We start from the raw sequence: 23,423 nt of genomic DNA, 5'->3' as shown, positions 1-23,423 counted from the left end.
AACTGATGGCTGCAAAGGAAAACAGAACGCTCTGTGGTTTTTATAAGATGTTTTCAACTTGATCGTTTCATCACATTCTTACAGTACATGGTGTGTGTGTGTGTGTGTGTGTGTGTGTGTGTGTGTGTGTGTGTGTGTGTGTGTGTGTGTGTCCGCCTTTGATGCATGAATGTGTACGGGCATGAAACTGGATATGGAATTGTGAGCGCACCAGAGGTCTTCTGTAGAGACAGAAGAATTTTCCAGATTTCACTGCATCCTCCGACAGTCACCTCTGTTAAGTCCTGTGTGCGTGTGTGTGTGTGTGTGTGTGTGTGTGTGTGTGTGTGTGTGTGTGTGTGTATGCACATGTGTGTGTATGCACGTGTGTGTCTGGGTGTGTGTCTACACACTTAGCCACGCTCAATTAACAACCAATTTGATGTTCAACTTTGTTGTGCATCAAATCGTGAAAATAGCCGTGTGAGCTTGTAGAGCTGCTATTTTGGCAGAACGTTCACAGATTTTCATGTTCCCCTATTTTTGCTTAATGTTCACCTATTATGACATGCCCAGAATAGGGACTATAGGGTTTGTGTCTGTACTGTACATGCACAATTGATGTGCATTAGCATGCATAGGGCTGCGAGACTAAGTGCTGGACGGACATGCATCTGCTGAGGCCATCTGCGGGTCAGTGGAAGGACGTCGGCAAGTAAAAAGCGTTTACTGTGCGGTACACTATACTATATCTGTTCACTGTCCTTAGCCCTGCATGTGTGCAAAATGGATGTCACACACACAGGCACGAGCTGGGGGTCTGATTTAGGCTGGCAAGGAGGCATGCAGGGCCGAGAGAGGACGATCATGGACATTAGAGGTCTTTGCCTCCCAGGCATTTTTCATCTGGGTTTTCTATAACCCAACATTACTGCACGAGGATGCCACTGCTCCACCCTTTATCTACCCGAGCATAAAACCCTTTACTATACTATAATCTAATCTCATCCACTCTGTACTGTACGTCTCTCCGCTTGTCCTGACCAAAACTATATCTGTGCCCTGATTTGCAACTCCAGCAAACCCTTCTCTCTCTTCCTTGCATTCCTTTCTCTCTTGTGTCTCCTTTTCTTTTGGAGGGATCCTTAATGCACCTTAATCACTTAAGCCCCATTTATTTTGTCGTATGCCGCTCACCACGCGGCGCAAGTGAGCTTGTGGATCGGGTGTTTTTGCTGTAGGAAAAATTTGAAATGTTTTGGAAATGTTTTAAATAAGTTTTAAAGTGGTTAATAATGGAATGAGTCTACTATGCCACTCTCACATGCATACCAGCACTCATTTACTTGTTGCCGAGGATTTATTTTCCAACGTAGAGGTTTCAATGGGGCCTAATAAAAATATATGCCTGGGCTTAGCTGTGCAAGCAAGAGTGAAATTCCTGGTGTGATATTCTGGAAGCTGAGTCGAGTTTCCACTGCAAAAATGGGACCACTCAGTTCTCCCTTTCCCTTCATTTAACACACACACACACACACACACACACACACACACACACACACACACACACACACACACACACACACACACACACACACACACACACACACACACACACACACACACACACACACACACACACACACACACACACACACACACACACACACACACGTGTGACATATAGACTAGAATAGACAGAATCTGAATATCACCTGCCTCCCCCTTCAGCAAAAGCCACAAACCAAACTACATGCAGCCAAATGCATCTAAATAACCCCCTGAAAGTATGCGACACACACACAACCATGTGGCGCTGCAAATTAGGCCTCACATTCTTCCCATGGGGACCGCATAATATCAAACACAGGAGCGTTCCAGGGCATCCCGCTGATGCTAAAGAGGCAAATGTTTACATTGCTGAGGTCCCTGGTTTGGCTGTGAGGCACGGATCGACTGTGGTAGACTGTACCACACGCTAATATGGAGAGCTGGCTGAAAGAAACAGCAGTGTGTCACTATGAGACACTCAAGCTTGACTTGTTGCCAAAGGGGCCTTTTCCTGGTTGGGGCACACTGGATGGGGTTGTCCTGCAAGGGTTGCTATTTAAGAAGCTGGCAAATCAGCACAGAGCTTTAAGAGTCCTGAAATTCTGACAACATTAACGTAGCCGGCTTTTGAAGCCCACACTTGGTGGTCATGTCAGTTCACCGTATTTAAACGTAAGAATCAAGAATCACACTTCTTTACAGGCGTAAAGAAGTGTGTAAAGAAGTGGGTGAAAATCCTTTTCGCACAAGCTCCATCATTTTGTTGTTTTTCAGAAAGGGAGAAGAAAAAAGAGGGGGGACAGGCAGAGGGGAGAGAAGGGAGAAAACTATTAACATTGAAAGAAGCTAGTCACAGGGCGGCAGTGGCTCAGGAGGTAGAGCTGCAGTCTTGGAATCCGAAGGTTCCAGGTTCGATTCCCAGCTCCTCCTGGCTAGCCACATTCCAATACCCCAAATCTTGCTCACTCGCTCACTCACACTTGGTCACTCCAGCTTGACCCGGAAATAGTTGTCACAATTGGTCATTTGCTTTTTGGAGGAGACGAGTGGAGGAGACGAGTGGGCTCTCAGAGTGCGCTTGGCGAGTGTACATAAAAGTGTAGGCTCTGCAGAGTTTCATGTCTCCTCGCGGAAGACGTTTTTTTCCTTCTCCTGTGACTTATACATAGTCGTCCCCCACATGTGGCCACACAAACACTGCTTGAAACCCAAAACCATGCCGAAAACACCGGCCTGATTCCAGTGATCCAGCTGTGTGACACGTCATACGTGATCACGGAATTTGCCGTCGCTTTGAAATTACGCTGGGTGAGCCGAGCATAGTGCATTCCGATCCTATGAGGCCAACCCGGTCGATCACTCCGTCCTCGTATCTAATGCTCTACTCCTCGCTGGGGGCTAAGGTGCGAGTGGAGGACACGAGGAGAGTGAGCGAATGTGAAAGTTGGGGTATCGGAATTCAGCTGAAGTGTCGAAGTGTCCTTGAGCAAGACACTGCACCCGATGAGCAGGTTGGTGCCTTGCATGGTTTCCTCCGCCATCGGTGTGTGAATGGGTGAATGTGAAGTGCATTGTAAAGCGCTTGGAGAAAAGCGCTATATAAATGCAGTCCATTTACCATAATGTCAAAGAGAACCAAAAAAATCTAGATATCTATATATATATATATATATATATATATATATATATATATATAGATAGATATATATAACAAAAAAGGGACTCCTGCACATCCAAAAAACCCTGTTGGAGGTGCAAGTCTAGTCAGCAGGCATATAAATGGAAAAAAAGGGATGGACCTTCAAGGACTCCCTAGAGTGTGCAGTCCCTTCCTTGAAGGTCTATCCCTTTTTTTCAATCTATATATATGTATATATATATTGTATACACATAGCATAAGACCAGCTGATACAGCATTTACATGAGGTTAAACATAAAGGTGTAAAAGCGGTAACTCTTGAGGAATCGCTGCACAACTCAGGGGAACAAGTTCACTGTGTGCATGAATCACTGGTCATATGACACTATGTTCAGGAATGTGGACGTTTATAACAACAAAGCAGAGATAATAACAACACCTGGCAAGCTACAAAGTGAAGAAGCCCAGAGTGTGGGGCTTGAATCGGGGGCCGGTGTCTTGATATGACATGTTGCTGTTAGGTTTGCCTTAGCGATAATGACTCACGCAGGTCGGAGGAATAAACAGAGCTGCTGCCCAACTCTGCCCCGCCCTGATGCTGACCCCATTCCTCATCCGTCTCTCTCTCTCTCACACACACACACACACACACACACACACACACACACACAGAATGTGTTTACATAAGCATTTGAGTTCACCCTGAAAACACCAGCACTGCCTCTATCTCCCTGTATGACCATCAACCAATCAGAAGGGGAGACCCATCATCATGAACAATGCATCAGCAGCGCATTCTTCAGATGCTTCTGGCACAAAAGAAGCCTGACACTGTTATTACAATATCGTGGGATAGAATTTCAGTCCCTAGGGCCCCACGGGGGGCGACGGCAACTAACAACCCAGTTTGGAGATGCACTCTAAAATGCTCATCGCCTTTCATAAGGATGAGTGACAGGAACTGGGAAAGGCCTCCGCTCGTTGGCAGATGTTTTCAGCCAGCTACTTAACTTGCCTAATATGACAATATGCTTGAGAAATGGCAGAATGTGGTAATGTCTGGGAACACACATAGCCACTGGATACAGTGGCACAGTGGGTATGAAGCATTTGGGACGCAAAGGCAAAAGCACTTGCCAGTTATAGAGGGAAAAAAAGGAAAAAAAGAATGAGCACATTGTCAAATTAAAATGATGCTGTTCCCACTTTGTATTATTGCTTCATACATAATCACACGAGTAATCCAAGGCCATTATATTTCACTTGAAGATGGTTCAAAATGGGCTGTATAGCTACAAAGATTTGGTATACCGTATTTTCCGCACTATAAGGCGCACCGTCAGTGCGCCTTATAATCCGATGCGCCTTATATGTATCAATATTGGTTCCCTTGGTTTCCGCACTATAAGCCGCACCGTCAGTGCGCCTTATAGTGCGGATGCGCCTTATAATGCGGTGCGCCCTATATATGAAAATAATAAATTTATTGAAGGTGCGCCTTATACTCAGATGCGCCTTATAGTGCGGAAAATACGGTAATGTAAAGTAGTTGCCTATGGTTTGGGATGAACCATTGCATTGTTGCATCTGTTGTACGGCGGTGAATGGAAGGATGCCAAAACTAGAGAACAATGTGAAGAAAAGAAAAACGGGTAGGTTTTTAGTGTTCATCTGATTTACACCATACTCAAACGTCTGTCTCCACACAGATCTATCTGCTCGTCTCTCTCCATTTTACTACAGTATGTGGCATTCACCGTCTCTACACAAAAGGACAATTCTAGTGGCTATTCTATTCTCTGTTGTCAGACAACACTGCCAGTCTGGACGGCAGCACTGTCCAACTTGGTTAATTCATTTTACTGCCTGTGTCCAGGGCCGTAAAAAATATGCAATCGCACACACAGACAGAACTGAAGACGCAAAGTAATTTTTTTCATTTATGACAGGAGACTCTGACAGTACTGTAAGTCGTACGTAGCAATTGTGGTTGTAGCCTTTAACCCTGTTGCTTCCGGTGCAAGATGAGTTCTCAGAAGACAAAACCATCCACTCTCATCGTGTGGCTTGACCCTTTCTCTCAAAAGTCATGCAGTCCTCTTATTTGCCCATCAGAACCAGCCTTTCATCGTGGTAAACTTAGGACTCGGGCTCCGAACGGAGACAAAAGTCGTACTGTTGAGAGGAGCCACAAGGAGAGAGGCCCCCACGTAGATCAGTCGGACACATCCAAGGGGGGAGAAAAAAATTATAAGCTTTGCGTGAGCCGAGTACAAACAAACACGCAATGAATCTTTCAGTACAACCTCAAGTTGACAAAAGGCATGTTGGCAGAGCCATTTCATTGTGAGGCTGATGAGTTTATTACAGTGTGGGCCTTATCTTGTGTGTTGTCTTATGAGGCTCCTGGTAAACGTTTGACACATTTGGGACAAAGTAACATCACTGAAACTCAATGGTGGGTCTGAGGCCAGGAACATCTATTCACTGGAACAGCACAGACAGCAGAAGCGGTTTGGAAGAAAAAGAGATGGCAGGAGAAGAGAAACGATGGTTCCGAAAAATAGACAAGAGAACTGAATTTGTGAGTGGAGGCTGTGGGAAGAGAATCTGCTTTTGAGGGTCCTGAAAGTGGGTTGGTCTGTGAAGATTCTGGTTCTATCCTGTCTATCCCAGGTGTTCGGGTGAGAATAGCAGAGTGTTATGACCCTAGGGTCATAAATTAATTTTCTGAGCACAGAGGGAAATTTCATTTTCAAGCAGAGGCGACAGGCATTAATTGCAATGACAAACGGTAAGGAGAGTGAATAGGCGCCAATGACGACCACCAGTCCACGGAACAGTTCTCTATCAAACGTACACAGTAGAACATACAGAGTCAAGATTGCTGATTATGTAATTGAAAGACAAATCCTAGTGGCACTCAGCCAAAAGTGACATGAAAGTGGGACCTTCTGCACATTAACAGTATTATGGGCATATCTTTCTGCTACACATCTGCCTAACAGCAGAAAGTACAAAGAAGCTAAATGCTGCAACAGACAATACAAATCCACAAGTTTGGTCCCGGTTTTAACAGGTAAAAAATTAGGCCAAAAATCACAGCTTTGAAACAAGCTCCCAGCATTAAGACTGCTGGTTAAGTCGACAAATATTAATTTAAGCCTTATGGCTCCGTGTTGTGGTCTATAGTGGTTTCAACTTTCAACGTGCACGTTCTTTTACTCATAGTTTTTCACTTTTGGCACTTTCACCTAGTTGTTGTTATCAGCTTGCCTGTATGTTATTGTTGGACTGGGCCTGGGTCTGGCATTGAAACAGACTGAATTTGCTGGCACCGAGTTCTGAGAAGACGGCGGCTCTATTGGTGACAGCTGGGTCTGCCCCTCCCCTCCCCTCAGTTCTGTATAACGAGTAGGATGTATATACTCATACAAAAAGAATCCCTCTGAATCATCACTTATGACCCACTAGAAAAGTGGCTGTGTCCACTTCTGAAGAGACCCTTCCCTCTGTCTGTATTTTCTCATTGTACGTTGTTGGAGACACTTCTGGGCATCAACCTTTGGACAGCAGATGTGCACTATTGGTGTTGTAGAGCCGGGGAGGAGGGGCCAACTTTGAATGTTAGGTTTACAAACCGCAACAAACAAATACTACTTGTTAAACCTTCCAACAGAATCAAAGCAGAAAAAAAAGAAACGCCTGCAGGTAGGCTATCTTCCCCCATGGGGATATACAGTAAGTAATACTTCCATGCAATAATTCCAGACGCTTGTGAATTATAACAAGCACTCAAGCGCTCCCGGTCAATGGGATCGGAAGCACTTGATTAATGAGGGATTTATTTTTGGAATGGGACCACCTTGTTCTATTCAAAATGGAAATCCCTCATCAATCAAGCTCTCCCAATCCCATTGAGATACTCTCTGTATAAATTCAGCCTCCGTGCCCACGCTTGGAGCCGAGCGGGGGGGGGGGAGGCAGGGAGGGCTGCTGGTGGTGATGGTGGTGGCTGGGACGGGCTGGGCTGGGCGACAGTGGTGGTGGTTGCAGCTTTAGTGCTCATTGTGCTGCAGGCAGGGCTGTCATTAGGAGCAGAGCCGTTCCGCTGGCTGCAGGGGGAAATGTCATGTTTACTGCCATTCCCATACACACCCAACGTAATGAGCAGCATGGAGGCTCTTCCTCCCTCCATCCCACTCGCTCCTCCGCTCCCATCCTTCCTCATACTATCCACCCCCCCCACCCCCCATCTATCCATCCCTTTATCTCATAGTCCATACTCTCTATCCATGTGCTATACATCCGGGGTACCAAACTTTTTCCATGCCTAAAAACCCTAAATAGCCATAGCCTCTGGATATTGCGAAATGACTTAAAAAAGAAGGGGAAAAAGGGAAAACTAAAATAGCGATGTTGTGAGCTATTCTCGAGCATTTTTTTAAATTGTTTGAGAAATGTTGCCAACATGCCCAAAATAAGGACGGCGGGCTGAAAGTGGTACAATAATCGCCATCGGATGACTTGAATTTGAAATTAAATTGCCGTGGCCCCCACTTTGGAAACCTGTGCTCTACACCCACCCTCTATCCTCCTCCTTCCATCCTTCCATCTACCTACTGTATCTCTCTCTCCCTCCCTTGGTCCCAGCGTTCCTGACCACGGAGACAGAGGCTGCCAACAACAGGCTGGCCTTCAGATCCCACAGGGCCTTGGCATGGCCTCAGAGGCCCTGGGTCACAGCGGTCACTCTCCCATGGTGAACGGGTGTGCACACAGACAAAGGGGTCCGCCAAAAAGCATGTGCATGTACAGTATACACCACAGGCACACTGAGGTACACAAGGGGGTCTGAAAGAAGAGTTCACGCCGCACGCATGCCTGCCCATATACAGTATACTCAACATTTGTGCACCTTTGCATACACATTATGCACACACACACACCCCCAGAGCTTTTCATTGCTCTTCGCATTCACACCTGATTATTAGTTTTACGACAGCCACTGGAAGCTATTTTCACAAACAGGACATAGACAGACAGACAGGAAAGATTAAGACAGACAGACGAAGACAACCAGAGCCATATTTATACAGTAGACAGTTATCACAGGGCACTAACTCATTCTGAAAGGACAGTGTGCTGACTATATGAGGACGAAGAGCGAATAAAAACAGTTCAAACTACCACAAAACAAGGCTGTGGTTGGACTAGTACAGAAGCTCATTATGTGCTTTCTGAATGCCAAAGTTTTCCAAAAAGGAGACAAGAAAACCAAGGGGAAGCTGCCAAAGGGTTCATATATTATTTTTCAGATCTATATTTACGCCCGAAAATTTGGCACAAATGTTTTGCGCGTACAAACAAACGCGCACGTGCGAACACACAAGTTGCCAGGGCCCCCAAAGCGCTAAGTGGCTCCCAGCCTTCCCAGTACGCCTTCCATTCCACCAGGCCGTCCATCAAACTGTGACAGGAAAGAGCGAAAGTTCAGAACTGTGCCGCCTGGCGAGGAGACGTCCTCGTCGCGGGCCCCCGCTGGCTTTGGTCCTTCCCGCCAGCCCTGTAATCGTGCGGCCACCGCAGGGTCCTAACTCATGCGTTACCATGTGATCTCCGTGACAAATGGGAGTCGCGACACAGCTTGACTCCTCGCTCGGGCCTTTTAAGTGGCACGCTGCGATTAGCGAGAGGGGTGAACGCGCGGCAAAGCAAAAGGCCTGTTAAATCACAGCACTGAAGAGAGGCAGGAAACACAAACACTCGCTCTCTCTCCTTTCGATCCTACACGCTTGCTCGCTCGCTCTCTCTCACGAGACTGCAGAAGGGGGGAAAAGAGAAGAGGGGGAGGGGGAGGGAGGGAGAGAGAGAGAAAAGCTGAGGGAGAGATGGAGAGAGTGAGAGAGCAAGAGAATGAATGGCCTCAGGTCTGGGCCTGGGGCCAAGCCATCCTCCAGAGGAGCCAGGACGCCAGGGGAGACCTCAGACAGAAATAACTCCAAACATCCCATAAAGAGCCATTAAAACCAATTCAACTCAATTACACCCTGACTCACACACACAAACACACTCGCTACCTTTCTGCCCTGCAACCATACCACCGACTACTCACTGGCACTCTCACACACAAACACACATAAACAAGTACTACTACTACTACCGTGTGTGCACGCCAGCCTGGTGATGGCTCAGTACGTGCTATGAGCATCTCAAATACCACCACATGTATGAACACAGACAGACAGGCAGTAAAAACAATCAAATGTTCTTTTTAGGGCCCTATAAAAATGAGAATAACATAACCAAAGGGTGGTTTCGGGGGATATAACATCCCAAAGCTATGTCTGTGTGAGTGAAGGCTGCAATACTCCAAGAAGAGGGAGAACTTACAATCCAAAGAGCTTAACTCTTTCAGTGCCAAGAGTATTTTCATAAAGTACTCCCAAACTGCCAGGAATTTGCGTTTTTTTTTATTTTGCAATTTTGTAATTTTTCATTCAAATAAATGATCTGATTGGGGTTTTAAACCCATAATACAGTTCTACCAGTAGAGAGCAACAAATCGACACATTGATGATCTCGCTGGCTCACTCGCCCCCTCCCAAACAGGCTCACGTCATATCCGGTCAGAACCGGATGTTGACATTTTCGACAATCGTTGATCGCGCTAAATTACGATGCGATACACGACTACGATGACTGATCGTCACCCAGACCAAAGAGAGTAGACGTGGACCTCTCCGTTCGCTTTTTATACCGTGTGAAAAACCGTGACTTTCCCTATTCTGGCCGAAAATCACCGGAGAAAAACAACGTGACCCGGAAATGAAATTTTTTTTTTTACATCCGGCTCCGGGTGAGTCTGATGTAGTCAGGAAGCGAAAGTGATCATGAAAAATAAACAGAATAACGCGACCACAGTCAAAAGTAAAAACTTCTCGTGCTGGCACTGAGGGTACTCGGGAAAAACTCGGGATATGTCGGGGCGTGGCACTGAGAGAGTTAAGTGTCAAGAATTTCTTGTAAAGGAGGATTCTTTATTGTAAGCCATCCTTGAATAAAATTAAAGTGTATGGCGCAGGGCCCAGAGGTAAATACAATGGAAAATTTGCGTTGAGAATGGAGGATGCTAACCATAAGAGAAAATGAGAGTGAGTTAGTGCAACAATTTTCAAAACTGCTATTCGGTAAAAAGTCAGCAATATGCCTAAAGTGATTCAAACACCTGGGACCAGCCTAAACTTCAGCAAAGTACAGTTAACAATCATGCCCACATCTTGACTGAATTCAGTGTTTGCTCAATTGTTCCACTCTGAAGAGCAGCAATGTGTCTCTCCCTTTGTGGTATTTCCATCAGCCACACTCGCTACCGCTTGCTTCTCTCCTGGTGTTTGTGTGGCAATTGTGAAGAAGCGCAATCCGCAGTGTCAGTTACACGCATGGCTGCACGTCTGTTGATCTGACGGCGTAAATTAAATTAAAATGTGGTAATATTAATTAGGGAAAAACATAAATCGTGTGGGGGACTGGGAGAGAGTCCAATACACTATAAAAAGTAATTCCCTTTTGCCTCCACTGTTCTGGTTATTTTTGTCCCACTCTAGGGAGTGAGTGAACGCACGCAAGTCTGTTGTGTGAATGCATGCCAGCATGTGTATACAGTATGCGTGGCTGCGCGCAAAATCATTTGTGGTTTCTCTTATACTGAATATTATGCTGTCCTTTAAGTTATAAGGTCCTGTTGTATGATATGGTGATAATTGATTCATAATATTTAATTATAATTGATATAATTCAAACAAAAAGTAACTGTATTGTGAATCAAAATAACGTGTAAAGTTAAAGATGACACACATCTGTTGTGTACCCTGAAGCTGAATCCAATAATACAACCCTACATAATCCACTGAGACATGTTAGATCATGGCCCAGTGCCCTCTCTCTAAACAACCTGTCTACGATTGCCAATCTCCCAGTATGACTGTGAGGCCAACCTCCTGCCAGTGGTGGACAGAGGAGCTCATATCATGTGTTAGAACAGTGGTTCTCAAAGCGGGGGTCTGAGGACCAACAGGGGTCCCAAAAAAATTGCAGTTTAAATTAAACACCTAAGCCCTTATTTCAGCTATTCGAAAACAGACCATCTACAAGTTCGAGCTGTAGTTCAGCTATTTTCGAAAAATCTTGACAAATCTTTTCAAATGAGAGTCCCCGGTCAAATACATCAATTTGGGGGTTCTTGACAAGAAAGTATTTGAGAACTACTGATCGATAAGAGGAAAAACCTCCCTGGAGTCCTAGGGGCAACACAAACACTTCTGTGTGTTGTTCATGTGTACTGTAACTGTACGCACGGCCATTGCGTCTGCAGACCTCGGTGCCATCCTCATGACTTCACACGCACGCCGCCTTTTCCACTTGGGCTTTCGCTATCAACCTCCAGACTGACCTCAATGATCTCAATCTGTCCAGACCCCTGGCCAAAAGTCCTCAACTAAACCCTCCTCCTCAGTGGAAAATCAATAGCCCCGGCCTGGACGGCAAGGCACACAGCGGCCCATCAAATCTAAAGTGTTTTTTAGAGGGTTCAGTGTCATGACAACATGGCTGTCCCCCACTGTTGCTGCTGCTGGAGAGTTTAGCAATCAAAGCGCCTGGGTATGGAAAAAATAAAAAATAAAAAGAACTATGAACAAGGGACACGGCTGCGGAGGGTGGGTGACATTTATTGCCTTGCATAGTTTAGAGTCGTTCTCCTTGCCATGATAATAAATCAATCACCTCCAATCTCTGTAGGAGACAACTGGAGCTGGTGATATATTGACGTGTAGGTGACTCCAGTAATTAATTAGGTTCATGTGTGTGTGTGTGTGTGTGTGTGTGTGTGTGTGTGTGTGTGTGTGTGTGTGTGTGTGTGTGTGTGGTTTCTGCAGTGTCTGTGTGTATATGAGTGATTATCAAGGTGTCAGTGGTATGGACTGGGCAGCTACACACAAAATCACGCATCCATCCACACCTCTTCCAGGAAAAAAACCTTGAAAGAGTATAAAGGGTCTCCCTTTCTCTTTCTCTCCGTCTCTCCCTCTCTCTCTCCCTCTCCCTCAAGGATATATCAAAGTAAAGGCTTCTCTCCATCTGTTTCTTCCTTTCTTAGATATAACAAACATATTCTCTAAACTGTTGTACTGTGTCTGTCTTCTGTCAAAGTATGTCTTGCTTTTATCAGATCTCAAAGCCTCTTCGTGCGGATCCGGCACAAACTTAAGGCTCTACTCTAGCCGGGTGACACAGGGAGGAATTCTAGAAATCTCTAGTGCCTGGCTTAAGGAATGTGAGCACTGGCTGCTGCCTAGAGGATGAATGGAAAAGTCAGAGAGAGAGAAAGAGAGAGAGAGAGAGAGAGAGAGAGAGATGGTTGATGTTATATCACAGAAAAGGGAAGCTAAGACAGATAGGTCAAACTTTGATACAATCTTCTAACTCTGCCCCCAAAAACACACAGCCTCAATTTAGCACAATCAAGATGGTCAATGCCTTCTGCAGTGTCACATTACCCCAGATTTCACCAGGGACAGATGATGGGGAAAGGGAGAGGGAGGGAGCGAGCGCAAGACCGTGTGAGAGAAAGAGAGTTTGATCCACCACCGAAAAACAACCATGAGTAATTTTCCACTGATATAAGCGGCAAAACACCGCCGCAGTACAACACATGACAGAGTTATGACACTCACAACCAGCCAAAAGGCACGCATGACTGCCCTTGGTCTCCCCCGTCCCAGCATTCTTCCAACCACCCCCCACCCCCTCCCCATCCATAAAGTCCTGCCGGATCAGTCCACACAGTGCCTGGTGTTAACATTGTAATTACAGACACGGGTAATGAACGGTAATGAAAAGCAGTCGAGTCCAAACCTCTTTGGCCATTTTCTCCCACTTTGATTGTTTCCAGTGACTATTGGTGGTGGTGACACTGGGCCAGAGATATTAGAGCAGGGGGAGCGAGGGGTGTTGTGATGGGCCAGTAAGCAGATACAGGCTGCGACCTTGGGTTTGCGAGGGGAAACACAGGCACCGTCCCAGTCTGTCTGTGGGCTAATCACTAGCATGAGGCCAGTCCCTTCCCTGGCACTGCTCCAGACCACAGATTCAGATAAAGGCTAGTCATGGCTAGGCTGCCACCATGGAAGTGGAAACTGACCAGTTATCACCATGGGGCAAGGGACACTGGCCTGTACTGTAATTGCCCAAACAAGCAAACCAATTACATTAAAAAAATAAACAACAAAAACTAGAAAAAGACAGTGAAAAAAAAATTACAATTTAATTAGGCTACTGTAAGGTTCCAACAGGCACTCTATATGCTTATAGACTGCAACAATGCCATCATGAAATCCTGTGAAATCAAGCCGTTTCTGGGTCATCATCTGGAGGCCACCTGGTGGTAGCTATGCTTCACTGTCCCACATCATGATCTCCATGATAAGTTCAAAGCTTACCTTTTCAAATCTGGAAACGAACAAAAAGGCATGTTGGTCTTGAAGTTCTATAGCGTACGGCAAAGTTTTCAAGGAACTGCGCACGCAGCCCATTGGAAGGTGTGGGGGTGCTGTTGAAGCAGGCCCTTCATAAATTACTTTAATTGAAAAGTAATGTCGCTGACATAATGCAGGGACCAGATTATGTGCTTGTTTGTCTTCGTTTGAAGTAATGTAAGACCTTTCCATATCTTAGCTGGGATGGGGGCAAGACGGGTCTTCGCTAATGGTGTGCAGTCAGTCACTCAGTCTTGCAGTTAGATTCGAGAGTTTCATGGTGCTCCAGTGACTTAACTCAAACCTGCTGCGCTAACACTGGGCCTCAGTCTTCTGCATGCATGTTCACATGCAATGAGCAATCAGGGTCAAGTAAGCGCGTTCTGAGCCTGTGGCTGCCAGCTGACTTTCTTCAACACATTTGCATGTGGCCCCTCGGAGACCTGGCTCAGTTGGAATTGGCTCTGCGCTGTTTTCATAGCTCGATATGATCACAGCTGAAACACTGGCCTGTTCCCTCAGGCCTCGCTGGGAGAATAATAACGGTACTATGAGCAACAGACCTCAAATCGGTCCGCGTAAGTGACAATGAAATCATATGAAGTTGCTGTAAAAAACTGACATCCGTCCTTTTCTTGGGTCCAATTTTAACCAACGAAAATCCCAATTGGTCAACTTTTTCCGCTGAGTGAACAGCAACGAAGTTCACGTCGACAGGTTTCAATTTGCCGGATGGTTAATAAGTTGACATCCTTACCACTTTGGTGCAACTGCAAGTTAGTTCAAGTGCCCAAATGAACTGGGAAAAAGGCTTGTTCTTTTATTACAGAGCTTCACATTGCCGCTGCCAGGCACAGCAGACAAGTTTGTGTTAAACCAAGGGTAACAGAAAACAGATCAGGATAAATTTGGGTCAAAAAGCCACTAGTCTAATCACAGGGCTTATCAATCACAAACTTGAAAGCAAACTGAAAAGCAGTATTCTGTAAGATGACGTTCTGATATTAGCTGTTTCCAAAACAAAGAAAATGTAAGGAATAGTTCACCCAAAAAATGTCAGATAGTTTCATTGTTCACAAAACATTAAATCGTAATCATAACAGCTTTCTCCAAAACAACTGAAGCCAATGGCAACCAGTCGGAGTCCTTAAGAGTTCCAAAATGAGCAAAAGATGACCATAAAATGTCTTTCCTGCAGCATAATCCATGTCTTTTCAAGTGGAAAGTGAGCGGAAAAGCCTGTTTCACCACTATTTAGTAGACCCAGATTCTGCCAGACCGAGGTCAGATTTGTACATTTTCTAATAAATTATATACGTTTTTATTCTATTTAAGAACAATTAACTTATAAGCAAACAAATAAATAAAAAATAAACACAAATAACTTTTATATATATATACATTTCAAGTCATACACATCAAGTATATGTATTAAACTTCAATATATAAAAAGCATTTTAACTTTAATTATACAAATAAATATAAAATATACAACTTTATTTTATTTAATCACTTAAGCCCTATTCAAAACTCTTACAAAATAGCCGATCTAAAAGCTCACAATGCGATTCGTTCGAGCTTGTAGAAGTGCCATTTCTGAAAATGTTGTAAAAAGTTTTGAAAATGTTTTTCTTTTCCACCAACAATGACGACATGCCCAAAAAGTTAAAGTGGTTAACAATCATGACACATCAGCTGCATAACTGCAGATACCATAGTTGTAAAAAAGAAAAGTAAAATAATGGCCCAAGTGTCGGCCAGACAGATATACTGTATATTGGGTGGGATCGCGGGCTCTATTATTAAGTACATGTCTTCACTACAGTAGAGGTTTTCAAACGTGCAGAAGGTACTTTTGTTCCCAGAGTTGGATTATGCTGCATAAGCTATTTTATGGTCATATTTGCCCTCTTTACAACTCTCAGTTGTTTTAGATAAAGATGCTACGGTGTTGACCTTTCAACCTCTTCATACCACTTTCATCCAGGCCAATTTAGTCGTAATGCCAATTTATTCCTCCCCACACACATTTCTGTGTGTTGTATCCTACTGGCTCACCTGCCAGGGAGGAGCCCCCACCGGGAGGACGTAGCACCTCCGTCAGACTCCGAGGAGTATGACGGAGTATGTAGGAGTGCAGTACGTGCAGTGACAAATATCACCCTCCCCTGGCTTCCCTCATCCGAACACGGGCCAAATGTGTTCGTATAGACGCTCGGATACAGACCCCTAGACTCTGCAGTGGTGGGTAGATACTTTACCACTGTGCCACCCGAGCGCGTGAACTACTCACCAGCTATACAGAGGTTATGATTTAAAAATCTAAAGTCTGGCAAAACTATTGTGGTTTCTTGAGTACATTTGGTATCAAAAGTAGGATCTCCAGTCCTGGTGCCAGACATACTACTTTAAAACAATAACTTTAACTTGAACTAGAAAAATGTACTCCTCGGAGCACAGGTCTCCGCCAGGCCAGGTAGTAGAATTCAATCTTAGCCAATCAGGATGAAATATAAAAAAATCGGACAGATTCGCTTTGATCACGACTATAGGGATAATGTGTACCGATTTGCGTAATGTTCGGACGGACGGACAGGGGCCAAAACATAGTCTCGGCCACACCTTCGGCCTGGCGGAGACTATAACTTGATTGTATTGATATAGTTTCCATATTAGTGTGGTCGATTCTGTGTTACACTAATTGATTTTACTGTCAATTCCCCCTGAAAATGACAGCCTGGCTTATTTATCAACCAACTATACAGAGGATATGGTTTAAATATCTGAATATATTGCGGCTTCTTGTTTACATTTGGTATCAAAGTAGGATTTCCGCTCCTGGTGCCAAGCATACCACTACAAAACAATTACTTTAACTTGAATAACTTTAATGATACAGTTTCCATATTAATGTGGTCGATTCTGGAATATTTTCCATTCATCCTTCCATCCGCTCTTCCTGGGTGACTTTTCAAATGTCTGCACTCAATTGTAGTTTCTCTATAAAGGCTGCTTCAAAACAACGGAATCTTATTCATCGTTCCCAAATGGCGTCTTATTCATTACTTTGTGTAATTATGGTGCGCATTATTGAAAACAATAACAACCGCAGCCGTCAAAACAAGGACAGTACGTTAAACTTGACATTGAGCAGAAAAACACTGGCGCTCCCGAGTTTGTTTGCCTTTCATGTCTTTTTCCACCTCAGAGCATGGCAAACAAACATGTCTGAGTGTACTGCATCCTGCCAGACTCCTGCCTGAATCCATATACAATATTTACCTGCCGTCTTTGACCAGGACACACACATTATGGCTCAGAGCCACTTAGCGAGAGCGGGAGGTAAAGCAGCCCCTGATAAGAGGGTCCTATCTGTACAAGTCAACAGACCCCAGTGCACTTGGTACACTCAGACAATGAAACCAGCATCATTTCCAAGAAATGGTGTTGCACCTGCACAATGTGTTCCTCCTTCACCCTCCCATTCTGCTTTTCCTCCTCACCTCTCATGAAAGAATCGATTATTTCATTTTTTTAAAGAATTGATAATTGCCAATTCAATAAAGTAACCGTTCCCTATTTTTGGCACGTCATTATAGGCAAAGAGTTGTACAAATTGTAATTACAAAAGGTCAAATTTTGTGAAAATAGCCAATCTACAAGATCACAATGCGTCGCATCGACACCATTGTATGATGAAGCATAAAATAGGGCTTAGTGGATAATCAATTCGTTGATATATTAAAAGATATGTACATATAAAAAACACGGTTCTTGATTATTCAATTAATCAAAAAAGTATCGACAGAATAATCGCTATGAAAATCATCTCTACCACTTAACCCCCCCATTCTTGTTTTTCGCCTCACCTCATATGCATCCATCCATCTCTACCACTGTAAATAGCTCTGACAGATGCAAAACACTCAAGTACATCAGCTCAGTGGCCCTGTGGTTAGTGTGTCTGCCCTGAGAGTGGGAGGCCGGGGTTCAATCCCTGGCCGGGTCATACCAAAGACAATAAAAATGGGACCCAATGTCACCCTGGGGGTAAGTCCCTGCATCATACTAATATCATGTCCAGGGGGTGTACTTGTACATCAAGCTGCCTCACACTACAGAGGTGAGTCAGTAGGGTACAACAGTCAGTGGTAAGGCATGTATGGGGATAACTCAATTTGGAGAAACATTTTTAATAAATAATTGCACAAAAACTAAATAATAATATATATTTTTTTAAATATGCTAATACTACAGTATAGTAAATGGCCATTGATTTATTGTCCACACTGATCTTTTGAAAAATTGGTCCCAAGAACTTTTTATTTAGGTCAGTCATGCACATCCCTATACTCTAGCTCTCATTCTTTCAAGTAACCAAGGACAGTTTCCCATTAGCCCAGGAGGATAACAAAAGAAAAAGTGAAATTTCCATCTCTGCTCGGACAAAATACAATCACATGCACTTGTGCACACACAAACAGAAAAACACATGCAACCTTGTGAACACACAGATGCTCTCAAGTCCTCAGATGACTCCTCCTGCATGTGCCGTGTGGAGTTGAACAGGTTCAGCCAAATTGGTTGCTGTGTGGAGTTGAACAGGTTCAGCCAAATTGGTTGCATCACCAGGAGGGCTGAGGGCCAGGCAGCACTGGAGTCACTAAGACTTCAGCGGGTTTGCACAGGCAAAGATGCGTCTATTTAGAGACCAACTCTGAGGAAGTTTACACACGCCTCTCTTTTGGGCCTCTATCGGCGAGGGGCATTAGTAGCCACAATGTGGACCTACTTGCCATTTCTGCTATCCCGAGTGTCTAAATAACCTAGGTAAAATAATAACCACTCTGTATTTTGCAACCACTGGTGGAATTATTAGGCGCTTGAGCCAAATCCAATGCCAATCTGGTGCCAGGCTTCAGCCAGGCTTAGACAAAAACATCTTCCACTCTGCTAGTGAGCTAGACTAAACGGAATGATTTAAGAGCACCTGCCACTCTCTCCGTCGCCTGCCAACACACGCCTGTTACCATGGCGATCGTCAGCAGCAGCTCCTGCCGCCTTGTGGAGCCAAGAGCACCTTCGTCTGACTGACATATAAACACGCTCTACCCTGCGGGGTTACCACCACCTGGAGAGAATTGCACAATGACAATGTGTTTGCAGTGCACAACGCTTCAGCCTGTATCAACAGACAGTAGGTGACAGGAGGCTAATGTCTAGCGCACAATTTGTTGAAATTATGGTAAAAGCCTAATGATTAAAATAAGAAGAAAACAAATCAGCATACCATAGCAGAAGCGTCCCATCACAAAACCACAAACATACACAGATGTTCCGGATGGGTCATTCAAGGACACTATATGATGAGCAGAATGCGTGGGGCTGGAGCTGGAAAATGGGACGTTACAGTATGCGTTTTATAGGAGCAGATTGCACTTGCAGACATGACAACCAGCATAGACTTGCAAAGAAGGCAAACCCACACTCATGACACAGAGAGAAAGTAAGACAAAGAGACAGGTAGAATTATGACAGACCAAGCTTCATTCTTACCAACAAAATGTAAGAAACAGACTTTCTTACATTGGCTTCTACTTTTTTGTATAGCTCGACAGCTTTTTGGCTCTGTGCATCAAGTGCAAATCCCTCTGCAGTGGAGGCAAATCTTGGTGACTGACACTTGACTTTTTGAACTCAATCTACAGCGGTGGTTTTAAAACTTTTTGTGCCCAAGGCACACCAAAGGGAAAGTGATTGCACGGATTCATATCCGTGCAAGATAGCCTCAATAACATGTGTTATCACTCTCGTCACTCTGTCAGTGATTATTTTTACTACTTACTAGTGCCAATAAGTTTAACCACTTAAGCCGTATTTCATACTTTCGTTGCGTTGTAAGCTTACTGATCAGCTAATTTCGCTGTTATATTTCAAGAATGTAGGATGGCCAAAATAGGGATGACAGGTTGAAATTGTTTAAAATATATATTTTTTGAATTCACCTCACTATTGGAGAATATTTAACAATAATTAATAACTTTGCGTATATTTTTATATAATAATAATATTAAATGATTATAATTATTATCTGATCCGTTACAAAACAGCACACGGTTTAGGAACCACTGATCTATAGTGACTAAAAAGGAAAAAGAAAAGTACACATTAAGTAAACGTATGAACCGAAGGCCTGTGGGTTCTGGTTCACATTCAGCATTCCACTGGCTGGACCGGGTTTGGGAAGATGGGGGGATGCGTCTATCCATACGGCTCCTGTAAAATCAGGCAAATACATAATTTTGCTGCGGGTTGTTCTACAAAGCGTTTTATTGGGGGAACATGCATGCTTTGGGGCTTGAAGGCTGCCTCCGTGACCGCCCTGGATCTAGCGACCACATCGCAATCACGTTCAAGCCAGTCGGGCCAGCGCGTTTGTCTTGGACGGGCCTGCCTTGAAGGGCATGGTTGTGTCCCATGGAGGATGAAGCAGTCAAAATAACTGGGAACCTGAGCAGGAGGGCTGCACGGGGAAACAACAGGCTTATTGTAGAGGGGCCTTAACCCATTGAGACCGGGAACGCGTCTGTGTCATTTTTTGATTTCTTTGGCTATTCAAAAATAGCAGATATACAAGCTCATAGCGGGGCACCGAGTGCCGCGCTATGAGCTTGTAGATCTGCTGCTTCTGTGGGGGGGGGGGGGGGGGGGTCCCTGGAACAAAATATTTTGAGATGGGGGGGGGGGGTCCACGGACACATACATATCATTTTGGGGGTCCTTGACATGAAAAAAGTTTGAGAACCACTGATATAACAGCAACATAAGTTTTTTTCAAAACTGATCTAGAAGACATTTGTAGAATCCCAAGAAGCAATAAGATTGGAGTTACAAATGTTGGCTTTAAAAAATATATGTATTCAAAGATTTGCAAAATTATTTTTTTCACAAATATTTTAAAAATAACAGATCTACAAGCTCATAGTATATCTGCTATTTTTGCATACCCAAAGACATCTAAAAAAAATGACACGGATGCGTTCCCGGTCTTAATGGGTTAAGGCGCTAAAGGTTCCAGAACGTTTGCCCGGCAGCCCTTGTGCGAGGCATCATGGGAAGTGCCATCTCCAATCATAGCTTGAGCGCAGACAACTCTATTATGGACCGGGGCCTGGCGGCCTTAACTCTCCGTGGTTCCACACTGGCCGAGTCTGGAAAACCTGGAAAAGAGGCTGAATCACTAACGACACGCTAATACAATAACTGGGCCAGAGATGTTTTTTATAACGCTGACTGGCACACAGTGTGCCAAGTCATACAAACCTTGAGCCATACAAAGTATGAGTTTACACGTTTTGCTCAAGGGCCATCTGAAATACATTTAAATCCATTAAAACAATAGGGGGTGTAGCATCCCACTCAGTGAAGAATTCAAAAGGCTATCCTGGAGCGCTCTCTTTGTGATCTTTATGGCGCAAAATCCCCGCACAATACTTTGACCCAGCAAGACAGCGAGACTTTCCACAGTATATCATCTGAGCCCGCGGGTCTGGCAGGGACTAACCAGCCATTTTGTTTATCCCTTAAATGAACGACTATACATTTACTGGACCGCTACAGACAGTGGGACAAAACGAAAATCACTCACATTTTCTCCACTTTTACAGCCATTTCTGCCCATGATTCCGTTTGTCAACAAGAGAGCTGAATATATTTAGGTCTAAGTACAGCTAGTTGCCGCCAGAGTGGATCCCTCAGGAAACGGAAAGATGGCACGTTCCACCACAGCGCTGCCTTAATGGTCTCTCATGGTGAAAGACGCATCGTTCTCCATTTACTGCACTCAACATACTCACTAAATAAGCAGACTACACACACACATTCAAATGAAAAACATAGAAGGTAACTGTGACTCATGGTGGCACATGCAAAATGTTAATTTGCTGCCAGCAGTCGGATGTACGTCTGTGTCCCATTTATCACGCACACACACACACACACACACACACACACACGCACGCACACACAAGTAATATGTTTTTCAAAAGACCAGTGTCAGTGAGATCCAGACTTGCTGGTTAAAAGCTGGACAGCACAACCACTATTTGCTTTGCACACTGGCTAAGAATGGCACTTGCTCCAAGAATCCCTTCATCAGAGAGTAATAATAGCCTTTACAAAAGGCTCTATTGGTTCTTAATGACAACTCAGCTCCACAGTGTGGTCACAAAAACAACTAAAGATGAAGGTATATGGTGTAATGATGTAGTGTTGAAAATATTGCCTCTCATATTCTCAGGTACCTGCCAATACTTACTAACCCATTAACACATTGGGTGCCAGAGGTTTATTAAAATATTATACTTTGAGTGCCAGGACTTTTTAAACATTTTGAACCTTTTTCAAGTAGTCACAAAAAAATTTCAGTGATCACCGTCCTCACGGTGATCCCCTCATTACACACATACAGGTCTCGTACAATCGGGGGGAAAAAATTTAAAACATTCGGAAATCCATTCCATAGTTGCAGCCAGTTCAAAAAAGTTAAATTAACATGCACAAGTGCACAGGAGCCGAGATACAGGTTTTTGAAGTCATAAGTTAACCAGGAGGTGGATTGGAGTCTAAATCTTGTAGGAGTGATATTTCCTGTTGCTGTGAAGGAAAAAAAAAAAAAAAATTAAAAAAAAAAAAAAAAAAAAAAAAGTAATTCTTTTTTTTTTTTTTTCAAAAACCGTATATATACGGTTTTGGCACTCAACGTTAGTATGCGCAAAACCGTATATATACGGTTTTGGCACCCAATGTGTTAAGACCTGAGGCCGATTCAAAAAATGACCTTTTTCGTGCGGCGGACCTCCAAATTGATATATAGGCTATTTGGCCGCAGACCCCCATCTGCAAATGTTTTGTGCCAGGGACCCCCACAAGAGATTTGTGTTTTTTTTTAAATATTTTTCAAATTTTCAAATTCCCTCTGAGTGCCAAGAACGAGTTATCCCAATTTTTTTTGAATTTTTTATTATTATTTTTTGAAAAAAATGTTCAGAACCCCAAGATATCGTGATCCGAAGACTTGCTGCTCCGTTCACTTCTTGTTTAACTTATTACTTAAAAAGGCTGTATCTCGGCTCCTGTGTACTTTTATTTTACTTATGTATTTTTGGCCCAGACATGCTATTTTCAAAGGCAGACAATTAATGTCAACGAGGTCGCGATGACCTCGTTGACAATTGTGAAACCACACAGTATGACCCTCAGTGATTAGAAATCATCAGGGGATCGATCATAATGGAGATAAATATTCTGTGACTACTTGAAAAGGGTAAGAAAATCGAAAAATCGCTGGCAGTGGGCAAACGTGGCCAGAAATAAGTCTGGCAGTGAGAGAGTTAACTTCAAAACACTTTCAAGATTTTTAAAAAATGCTCAAAAATAGCAGATGTACAAGCTCTCAGCGCGGCACGAAGTGACTTGCTGTGTTAGACATAACTGGTGTTTTCAGTCACCATTTGACTCCCAGTGAAGCAGCAAATCACGTGATTGCAAAAAAAACAGCCACATTCACTTGCATTCTAATGGATTTTGAAATATGCCTTTTTCTCTGCTTTCTGTTGCTTTTTGGCGAAAACAACATTCAACTGCCAATAACTATGGAACGGATTATCGCGACGGCAGTCACGGCACGCTCCCCCCCCCCCCCCCGCCCCCGATTCTAC

General features: G+C 44.0%; 1 protein-coding gene across 3 annotated transcripts in view; it reads right to left on the bottom strand.

Moving 5' to 3' along the window:
• Window positions 1–23,423, bottom strand: part of bckdhb (branched chain keto acid dehydrogenase E1 subunit beta) — a 68,839-nt gene that overhangs the window by 16,599 nt on the left and 28,817 nt on the right. The gene's annotated exons all lie outside the window — the stretch shown is intronic.

Source organism: Gymnoscopelus braueri (assembly GCF_963280865.1).
Source record: "Gymnoscopelus braueri genome assembly, chromosome: 4".
Classification (NCBI taxonomy): Eukaryota; Metazoa; Chordata; class Actinopteri; order Myctophiformes; family Myctophidae; genus Gymnoscopelus; species Gymnoscopelus braueri.
The sequence above is the reverse complement of the archived record's forward strand: the minus strand, read 5'-3'. Positions and strand labels throughout refer to the sequence as shown.